Source organism: Falco cherrug, chromosome 3, assembly GCF_023634085.1.
Source record: "Falco cherrug isolate bFalChe1 chromosome 3, bFalChe1.pri, whole genome shotgun sequence".
In the NCBI taxonomy this organism is placed as follows: domain Eukaryota; kingdom Metazoa; phylum Chordata; class Aves; order Falconiformes; family Falconidae; genus Falco; species Falco cherrug.
The window spans coordinates 105459501-105470614 of NC_073699.1; the positions used below are offsets into that span (position 1 = coordinate 105459501).

General features: G+C 47.5%; 1 long non-coding RNA gene across 1 annotated transcript; it reads right to left on the minus strand.

Moving 5' to 3' along the window:
* Positions 1–2512: 2512 nt before the first annotated feature.
* LOC129735751 (uncharacterized) lies at positions 2513–9348 on the minus strand. Its single transcript, XR_008731593.1, has 3 exons — positions 9210–9348; positions 7439–7554; positions 2513–2943 (listed from the first exon to the last, which is right to left on the minus strand). It is a non-coding gene; the product is annotated as an uncharacterized LOC129735751 (long non-coding RNA).
* Positions 9349–11114: the final 1766 nt, after the last annotated feature.

Consider the following 11114-nt stretch of genomic DNA (forward strand, 5'->3'; position numbering starts at 1 on the left):
GAAAGAAAAAGTCAAATCCTGTCTCTCCTAACCTTGACCAAGTCTGTAAAATGACCCTTCTCCTAGGTTATGAGGGCTCTGATTTGCTCCACAGGCTCTTCCAGGCATCCCCGAGCTAACAAAAGGGTCTGGTTACAAATATTAAACACTTCTTAATAACTCTGCCATGCCATGAAACAGAGTCCATTCTGGTTTGCTAAATGACTCTGAAAGGACATTTTTCCTCCCCTGCTTCCCTTCTCTTGCCTGGTTTTAAATAGGCCCTGAGTGGTAGGAGCCAGCACAATGGCATCACTCCGGCTTTGTTTCAGCCTTGATTTAGCCACCCTTTTAAGGACCCTACTGAATAATTCAGTATTATCATTCAGGATGACGCTGGATTATTAAAAGGGTTTCTTCCCTCCTTCCCCCTCCTCCTTTCCCCCCATAACCTTTAAATTCTTTTCACACGTGAATGGGTTCAAAGGAAGTCGTGTAAGGAAAACACACAACGAGGAGGTTGCTGCTCTCCCCCTCTGCTGTCAGTTTGATAAATATAATGTGTCACCAATTAAAAACTCATTGCCATTCTCCTGCTGCAGCCATTGCCTCGTTAAGGTCCTCCTCCCGGGGTGGCTCCCAGGATCCGCTGCTATCATTGTTGATAACAGAGGGCCTGGTTTTTTCCCATCCTGGGCCATTTCAGTGCTACACATTGGCATGTAAATAAGTTATTCACTCGACATCACTTTCTGATAGAAAAATGACCATGAAACTCTTTGATTTTGGGTTTGCTCTTGTCACAAGCGCACAATGAAATCAAGAGTTTCAGTTTTGTGTCTGTGGCTTGTGGAGGGCTTCTTTTTTTTTCTTCCTTTTTTTTTGGCTTTTCTCTTTTGCAACTGCCTCTTTTCAGCATTTGTATGGAAATTGTCCCATCGCACAATTTAATGCAGCAATAGTTTGACCTGGTAGGTGTCCCAACTTCAATATAGCAGATTGTTGTTTATTTTTGCCCTCCCCAGGAACATTAAAAAACAATCTGGGTCATGAATAAAAAGATGTTTTCTTTTTTCTTTCCTTTTTGCGCTATTAATGCCTTTGAAGGAGAGAGGTGTGGCTGGCACCAGAGACCCCCTGACTCTTTCCCATCAGGGTTACATGGAAGGGACCTGACTGGGACAGTCCCACAGCTCTGCTTTGCCGCAGGGTGCAGCAAGGGGGAGTAAATTCCAGGGAAGGCCAGTGGTTATGGAGGGCAACCTCTCCCTGGAATATTAATGCATGCCTTCAGCCTCCCTGCCTCCCTCCAGCTGCTTTTCCGTAGGTATTTGCGTTTGTTGCATTCTGGTTTGCGTCTCGCTTCTCGGAGCAGTTTACAAACCAAACCCATTTTGCACTGTTTCCCTCTACTTCTGCCTCAATTCCTGGCTGCCAGGCACCTTCCCCAGCAGTCAGAGCCAGCCTTCACTGGAAACCTGAGCCCCTGGCCACCACAGTCTGTGGGTGTCTTCCCACAGGCCAGCGCATGGCAGTGAAACTGGGTCTGCAGCCCCGTCCTTCCTTCTGGATCCCAACACGTGCTCCTAAAGTCCTGCGTGCAGTGGCCAGGTGAAGAGGACCAAGGCAGTATCTGAAGAGACATTCAACAGCGCTGCTACCAATGCCTCAGCCGGGCTGGAAAGTGTCCTTCCAAACGCCTCTACATGGGGAGCTGGTGCTGTTACGGACACCCCTTTCTGTGAGGCTGTTTGTGTTTCTGTTTGGAGGTGACCAAAATCGTTGCTCTTTTCTTGCTGGAAAAGCTCTGTGTGGTTTTCATCACAACGCCACTGGCTGCCTTTCCATTTGCTTGCTTCTTTTTTGGCAAAAAGCTATTGTGTTATCGTTGGAAAACTGTCCAGGACACTGGTACAAGGAGGAAGGTCTGGCTCCTTGGCTGCTGTGTGCCTAGGTTTCAGGCTGAGCATGGGGACCGGTTGTTGGGTATCCAGTTGGACTAAAATGTGGGCATCTACGCAGCTCAGCTGTGCTCAAAGCTCCCCATTTCATCAGCTTGAGAGCTTCGGTGCTTTGCTCTCGAGTGACCTGGCATGGGACACTTCCAGACAGGGAACACCATGACTAAGCTTCGGGGCTTCCTTTTTTGCCTCTTTTTTGGGGTTTTTTTTTGGTGGGTGTTGGTGGTGGTTGTTGTTGTTTTATATTTTTTAAACTTCAGCAGTGTTTTTGGAGAGAATTGGAGAAGCTTTCGTTTTGGGGAGCTGGGACACCAGTTTTAGTAATGAGGATGATTCTGTGTAGCGTTTGAAGTGGAAATGCATGCAGATTTGAAGGATGTATGCTCCCAGCAATGTTCTGGAAAGCCTTGATTGTTAGAACAATTTAATAAAGCGATGAGTTTCTCCCACCCACCCCACCCCCTGCTTGCCCGTCCTCTCTCCAGGGCTCAGCCTGCAATCTCTGCTGTGAAGTTTCCCCTCATCTGCCAAGTACTACCTTCAAGATGGGGGAGTTCCCTGGAGCTGAAAGACAAAAGGATTTGCAATCAAAGTCTTGGAATAGAAAGGGAAAAAAAAAAAACAAGAAGAAGAAGAAGAAGAAGAAAAAAAGGCTTCAAAAAGTTTTTCCACATACATCCATGCTGTCTGGGCAGCTTGGAAGTGGAGCCAGGGAGAACTGAGGATTCTTCTTGCCCCATTTACAGTGAGGATATGTGGACACAGCCATGGGGGGGATGGTTGAATCCCATGACACTGGGTGTCCCAGCCAATGGATCCACAAAGGCTCATGGGTGTTGGCTGCCAAAGCCTTTTCTCTCCTTTTGTGGCCCCATGATGAAAAGAGGATGATAGAGTTTAATTGAGGGGGACACACACTTGCCTTTATATGCACCGTTGTGCCTGCTTGACTTTTAAGAGAACATGCTCTCTGCTTTGGTGTGAACAAAATAAGGCTCGAGCTCTGTGGGTGAAGCAGAAGGGAGGGGAACAAGGTGTGTGTTAGAGCTGGAATTCTTACTCTATATGCCCAGTCTCATTCTCATTTTTAAACCAAATTGAGAAGTAAAAAAAATTGAGCAGTAAAAGTCTGCAATTGAAGTCGACTGTACTTTTAAAAAGTCCTAAAAGCAAAGGAGGTAATAACCATAGCCTTGTTAGGGAAATGAGAGAGAAGATGCGGTATAAGAAAAGCAATTCAGAGGTTAGTGGTAAGAGAGCAGGACAATCTTGTTTCGTTCTCACAGATCTGCAGTGCTGTGGTAAATCTATCCCCAGCAGCTTGCTGACCAGCTGCAACATGGAAGATGACAAAGTTTGGGGCATTCACAAAAATGATTGCAGTACAGCCTTCATGGCATCTCTGAAAGGCCTTTATGAGGTCTGTCTCCTTGCATGAAAGGAAGCTCTGGTGCTGATGCAGCTGGAAAGCCACCTCTGCAACCAGTGTGATGACTTTTGCCTTTCTCCCTTCTGATATTATTTACCTTGCTCTTGGTTTGAAGTCCCCAAAGCCAGGATGAAGCCCCGCGTTCCCGCCCCCCCCCCCCCCTTCTCCCTCGTTATTCTTTAACTTTCTAAGGCGACTGTCCTCTCTGTTCACCCGGCTGCAGCGCCAGAGGCGAGGGTGCGTGGAGACTGTTTATCTGCTGTCAGTCTATAACGCAGCATCCCTCACCCCCGGGGTCACCCGAGGGATTGACACCTTAACCCAGGGGCCTGGATTCCACACTGCCCTCCTTAGAGATGCACCAGGCTGTCAGTAACGAGGCCACAGGTTTATTCAACTGAGATCTCCAGATCTCAAAAGATAATCTGGGAATAATTGGGACTTAAGGAACTTGTGGGAATCTGATTTTTTTGCAATGCTGCCTTTCATGAAACAGATGGACATCTTATTTCTCTCTAATTTGATGGGCTTTCTTGACAAAATGGCAGAGGTTGCACTTTGCTACAATAATAACCTGCCACTCAGACTTTGTAAAGGGTTTGTGTAGATTTCTTCTTAATTAGACCGTGTCTCACTATCAGCGAGGAGATGCGTGCATGTGTGCGGAGCGGGTATATTCTGAGCAGCTTCTCTGCATGATGGAGCCTAGAAAAGTGGAGAAAAATCAGGGGGCTTTCATGTTTGTGTCAGGTTGGGGTTTTTTTAAGTCTCATTTGAAAAATAAAGATTGGGATGTGAGCTCATTGTCTAGATGATAATGTATTCATGGATTTGCTCCTTCTGCCCTGCGACTAAACAACAGTGAGGGGCAGCTTTGCATGGGCTGGGGGGCAAGTCTGAAAGCTTTGCAAACCATTGGGATTACTCTTAGGTTTGCAAAACCCACTTTTCACTTGCAAAAAACTTTCCAATCCTGCCATTTAACCCCTGACCTTCTCTTCTGCTTCCCTTTCCCTCCTCTTTCTTCCTCCACCGAAGTGGATCCTCTTTGCAGAGCATGGGACCTGAGTCTCCTCTCAAGCACACTGGTGTAAGACAGCAGCACACTCTTCTTGCTGCCCACTATGCAAGTGAAAAGCAATAGCGAACTTTTTTAATTACTCAGATGTTCAAGCTCCTTAATCAAGCTCCAAGTAGTGATGACTGGTTAAATAACCAAACAAAACCCAGCAGCTACTAAAAATAGACAGATTTGGTGTTATTTTTGTTTAGCTCATTTCTGCGCTGTTAAGAGACTGTGTTTTCAGCTTTTCTGCATGGCCAGATGAACCAGTGAATGGCTGAAAGCTGAGCTTAACCGTGCAATTGCTTGACTTCAGAGACTAAGACACAAGAAGGCTGCCCAGTACCAGGGGATGGTACCACTGCAAACTGTAACCTGTTCTGCATGCGAGGAAATGAAACAACTCCATGCTCTAAGGTGAGGTGAGCCTAACAGTAGCTCCACAACTTCATTAGCATTTCCCTCCCCTCATGTTCACCGCTCAGAAACAGAATGCAACATTTGCAGGATACCCAGGTCCCCAAGGAAGGAGGAGCCAACAGAGGTGACAAGCAAGTCTAATCATATCCTCTGTCAACAGCACTGTGGCATCTTCATTCAGTTTACCCTTTTTTCAGCCTCCTGCATGTTTTGTCAGCTGTCATAACCAGGCTTCCCACAGCAGGTCCTGCTCCTGGCAGGGCTGACTGTGCTTCCTGCATCCATAGCAAGGATGAAGGGCTTTCTGAAGTAAACCTGAAAAGTGCATGTCCCATGTGTGTTGTGCTGCTTTTTCAGACAAGTTCGCTAAAGCTGACTTCATGAGATGCTGCAGCCCCTGGTCCGAGGGAGCTGCCCCTGTGGAATCTATTGAATCAGGGTGCACGTGCACAGGCATCAGACTTTCACCAAGGGCTCATCTTTCACCTTATTAATAGACAATTATTCCTATCAAGAATCAAAAACTGGGTGGGTGCAAGCTGTCACCCCCCCCCCAACAGGAATTTTAACTCGATGGCAGTAACCAGTGTTGGGGTAACGTCCCTTTCCCCCACTTGGTGCATCTGCACAGACTGCATGAGGCTAGTCCTGGCCAGTGCTTGTGGCCCGCTTTCATGACTGGATGGCCCATGTGCTTTTTGCCATGAGTTCCTTTCCTTAGCAGAGGATGACAGAGTAAATCTAGTAACAATTAGTTGAGTCACCATGTCTTCACAGGAGCTTTCTCTTCTACTGCTTGTCTCAAGGTTCCAATTAATTCTTCCCGGAGCTGCTTCTGGCTGGGAGCTTTGTCTGGGATGGTGTTCCTGGGAGGTTTTTTGGAGGATGTTTTGGGAGGTTTGGGCTGTGTTTTGTAGAACAAAAGGCCTGCCACTCCCCCATCCTATCTAGCAACTCTTGGGTATCCTGGGCCATCATTAAGACCCTACAGTCCCTGGTGTTGAGGCAGCCCGGGGCAGTGTGTTAGATGCCTGGAGAGCTTTGTGCCTCCCATGCCTGCCAGCAGCCTGGAGCACCGAGGGGCCGGTGTGCCACACAGCCGTGCCCTTGGGACTGTGGCTGCTAAAAACAAGTTTTCTCCATGCTTCCCATCACCTTGGGCTCAAGACATTTTCCCTCTGACTCTTAGCCCTTTGCAAACCTCCGGGGCAGCCATGTTCAAACAGACCACAGCACTCCTCCATGCTGCAGAGGAGCAAAAGTCTAAAGCCAGGTCAGAGCCATCGTACCACCTCCTGCAAACGCAGACCTGGCATGCCGGACCAGGGCTGTGTGATGGAACGGCTGCTGGTGGGCTCTTCCACCATTGCAGCCCTTTCCACAAGCGGGTACCATCATGAAGGGTCTCGGCTTGATTTATTCTTTCCCAGAGATGAGGTGGCATGAAGGATTTAAAGAAGCCTATCTAATAGAGTGCTGGAAATTATAAATCAGTGGGGCTTTGTAAAGGTTATTACTTTAAACAAAGAGGGGGCTGAATGGAGCCAATTAAACGGCACCTGAATTGATAAACAAACTGGTTATTGTAGGGGGCTATTCTGCAGCTCTGGCGGTCCCCCCTTGCTCGGATGCCGATGAATACGGAGCAAGGCCTGGGGAGAAATTTACATGTGATTGGAGTTTAATGGGCCGCAACAGGCCTCCCATCCATCCCATCGCCATGGAAACCAGCCCTTTCTCAAGATTTTAAACAGTCTGAAATGTCCTTTTATTGTCTGCTTCAAATGTGTCATGTGAGCCCAACGGGGTGGGCGCTTGTATGTATCAATTTGTTTCTGTCTCCAGGCATGGCATTGCGAGGCCATGAATATATGTGGGGGGACGTGGGGACAAAGGGCCCAGCTGATGGGGCTCCATGGAGACCCCGCTGCCCCGCGCGCAGGAATGGTGACATATGGTCCGCCCTGACCCCGGGCAGCCCCACAATAGGCAACCACGCTGCCCTGCTCTGCCGCGCCAGCCATCCGTCCCCCCTTCCCCGATGGCTATTCATCCCTTGGCCAAGTCAACTCACCCAGCCTGCTACCCTGCTTGTTTGGGGTTGTGGGTTTGGGTTGGTTTTTTTGTTTTGTTTTGTTTTTTAAATAAAAAAAATCTCTTCCACTGATCACTAGAGTCTGGTGAAGGGAAGAATGAGAGAGAGAAAAGAAATAAAGGCAGAAAAGAAGAGGCTCTCCATGTCCCAGAGATGTTAGCTTTCCACTTGATTGGAAGCTGAATGAATGTGAACATTGGAGCAGCACGAACACTGGGTGGGAGCAGGAGAAACATCCCCCAGTACTGGAATGGTTAAGTTGGATCAAGCTGAGGGTCCACCTGGCTCTGGACCGTGTCTGCTACAGCAGTCAGCATCGAACACCTCTGACAAGGACAAGGAACCTGAAGCGATATTCGCTCCCACACCCAAATTTGAATTTTTCCAGGTGACTTGCATGTCAAGCTGGATCATTTTGCATTGTTTTACCCCCCCTGACAAAAAACGTGAGCTGTGCAACTCTGAAACCTGTTTTCCTATAAATGCCTCACCTGTGAGCTCCGCTCAGCCTGTGGTTGCAATGGGCAGTGAATCCACCAGCTGACGGGATTTGCATGCAGGCACGGAATCCAGTCGCCTGTCGTGTTCTTCCTCCAGCAACGTTCGTCTGAGAGTGAGACACGGGTGCAGATAATTTATAAGTGAATCTGAAAGTCAGACACACAGAAGTCACCAGAAACAGGCTGCCACAGTAAGGTCGTGCAGGCACTAGTGGGAAAGCTGGAAGGGCCCCGGGTGAGCAGGCATGCGAGTCGGGCAGCTGTCATCAGGAGTACACAGGACTGGGCTGGGAACGAGCAGGAGCTGGCAAAACCGGGGAAGAAACTCTTCTTTCAGAATAATGAATCTACTGAAGAAAACCTTCCACGAGCAGGGAAAAATGCAAAATCTCTTCAACCATGCACTGCAACTTATTTGCCAAACTTTATGTAATACTCGCAATATAACGTGGTTACTGTCTGTTTCTTAAGAAGAGAATTTTTTCCAAATGTGACTATGAGACAGGATGCTGTCTGTCATATTAAAATACCAGTCAGTTCTTCATTGCTTTCCACCCCTAGTCATCTTCTGCTTTCAAAGCCATCCTGTACTCTGCTGCGGACGTGAAACTGGTGTTAAAGTGGGACTGGAGATAAGCTGCAATCCCCCTTTCATCTCTGGGCTGTGAGTTTGTCTACAGCTGTATGACAAGGGAAGGTTGTTTCCTGGCGGTTTGGTAGTCTGTATGTGTTGAGCCCATCAGATCTGAGAGAGCAAACAAATCTGGTGTCCCCTGTACCTCTTGTCTCATAAAGGTTACCGCAGTCAGAGCAGAAACTGAGAGGGAATTCCTGAAGGTCAGGGCTGAACCTCTTGGCAGTGCAGTGCAACATACCTGTACCAGAGGCTGCTCTTCAGGAGACCAGGAGATCTGACACCTGCTAGGGCAGGATCTGGGCTGTAGGAGAGCTCCTGCCTTCTAGATCCCAGGACAGGTCTTTCCTGCTGCATTTCAGGCACTTGCAAATCAGTTTATTTTACACATTCTTCATGTTACCTCTCCCACTGTTTTGCTTTCCCTACCAGAGGGTATGAGCAGATAGAGCAAACCAGCTACAAGCTGCTGAACTGAACCATGTTAGCAACTTGCAGCAATGCATATAGCCAAGGAAGAGAGCTTAACTCCTCCGCGGTGACTCAGTAAGCTGCTCTGCCCTGCTCCTTGCAGGTGTCTGTGCACATCTAAGGTGCAGGTAAATGGCTTTGCATCAGGGTAACCATGTGGTTTTAAAACTGATTGAAATTAAACTGGTGCAATCCCCTTAGTTTGGGGGGAGAAAAAAAAAAAAAAAGGGGCTTCTTTAGTCTCAGCTTTCATTAATATATTCCAGACTTGAGCTTAGCTTGAGATTTAATACCTTAATTTGAAAGCTACCAGATTCTCCTGGGGAAAACAAGTTCTTATCCTTGGAAGACCTTACTGAAAAGTCTTTATTCATGATATCTATTAGCCTAATTTGATTTGGTTTGATTTTTTTAAAGAAGTCTGATCCTGTTCTTAAGCTTGGATCCATGGAGGTCAGGCAACCAGCAGTACATCTGCCCATGACAGCAAAGCACCCTCTCTTTTGCATGTAATGGGCTTGCCATTTGCTTAGGAGTGATTTTCCTATCAAGTTTATTGCCATTCCTTGCATTTGAAAGAAAATTGCTCTTACTTGGCTGGTGGCATCTGAGCAGGAGAATAAAAGGGAAGGCTACAATCTTGCAAAAGGCGCTCACCTGCAAGATGAAACTGGAGTGTAATGGATCTGTTTTCACATCATAGCCCATAAGTCCAGTGAGTTTCATTTTTAAATAGATTCTGGGTAATACACCATGTCACCAGCCGTCTGCAGCATGATTTAATTGTCGGCTAAAGAGAAAAGGAAGGTTGTAAGGTGAGACTGAAAGAGAGGAAGTGATGTCAATACAACATCACATCCTGACATTTAGTACGCTCTGCCGCTTCAAAGTTCAGGAATGAATCCTTCTCTCTTGCTAACTAATTACCCGAGGCACTTCCAACATCCCTTCTGCTAATCAAGAATAGTGCACGCTATAAATGTAGAGGGAGGAAATGGCTAGCATGCGACATGTGGGAATTGCACAGTTTAGTCTTTCTGTAGTCTCTGGAATTGCTGCCTAAAAGTGCAGATGCAATGGCACCTAGCTTAGTCTTTAAGGAATGGATAGGAGGAGATTTTCTGATGGAAAAAGGATGGAAATTTGTACAGTGAGGAAACTATTTCTCGTCAGAAACTTCTTTCTGAGTGAAATCTGATTTACAAAGCCTGGGCAGAAGGCTAAGACTTAGTTTCTCCTTTGCAGACTGGATAGATGCTCGGTAACATGGAGTTATAATCAAAGCAATAAGAATAAAACAAAAATTCCTGGTTTATGGCATCCATTTGGTCCTTAATGGATTAATGTTCTCTGTGTTTCTCGCAGGCTTTAACATTTGTGCCCGTTGTAAACTGCATTTTTCTCTCTTCTGCTCTTGTTTGTTCTCCAAATGGCTGCCCTCACCCTCCCACACTGGGTCGCAGTCCCTTCAGAAAGTCATTTAACAAAGCCGCTGCCTTGTGGACTCTGTGTCTTGACAATGTCAGTAAAGTTCAAATGCTGCGAACAGGCCTGGGACAGAGCAGGACTGGAGGATGTGTTCACCCAGGCCTGGACAGACAGATGTTGACACTGATGCTGCTGAAGGTTATAGCTGAGGGATCAAGACTTATTTATTTTAAAGTCTGTAAGCAGCACAATACCCCTGGTGGGCCCCAGGCTGCTGAGCACATCTCGCCTTGCAGTGAAGAAAGTCATTCTGCAAAGAGATGACAACGCGGCCACACAGTGGCTTATTCCCTCTGTGAGGTCCACATCAGCTTGGCTCCGTTTAACACTGAAAATGCACATAGGGATGCCCGCTCTTAGAGGCAATATTGGCCGTCTTTCTCTTAGCTATGTTACTGTATTCCTCACCGGGGACAGAAATTAATCCAAATTCAGCTCCATGCTTACAACAGTCCGTTGCTGAGGAATTAGCTTTCTTCCTAGGGGGTGAGGATGCAAAGTGCCTTGCCGCTAATGTGTGCCGTGCCCGCCACAGTGAGGATGGCACACCGGTGGGTACTCTGTGGATGCACTTGAGGCTTCTAGCAAAAGCGCTTTGGCCCAGGTCCCACCATCAAAGCTGTGAAAAATGCTCAGAATGTGCATCTATGCAACACTTCTGGGTGGGGAACCCCAGGGCATAGAAGAGAAACCAGCGCAGGAGCCGGAGGGATCTGCACGCTGCCTGTCTGTGCTGCTGCACCTGGAAGGCGATTTGCTTCAACAGTGTTTGGCCCTAACACAGGCTTCTGCTCGGCCTCTGTGGTGAGATAGTCACAATCTCTTAGCACGGCTTTGCATTCCATTGTGCCTCCCTTTCTGAAGTGCCTTCGAGAGTGCACTCAGACCAGCTGCAGTCTTCCTGCCACATTGGGTCAAAAAATTCACTTTAAATAAAGCATCGGAGCTGTTAAACCGTAATAACTCAAGGATTGCTTCTCACAGCAAATAGTAACTCCAGTTACCTGTTGGGGGTGGGGAGTCTGTTGTTGGAACATTTGTGGGGCATGTGGCCGGGATGTTGCTGGAGGCTCT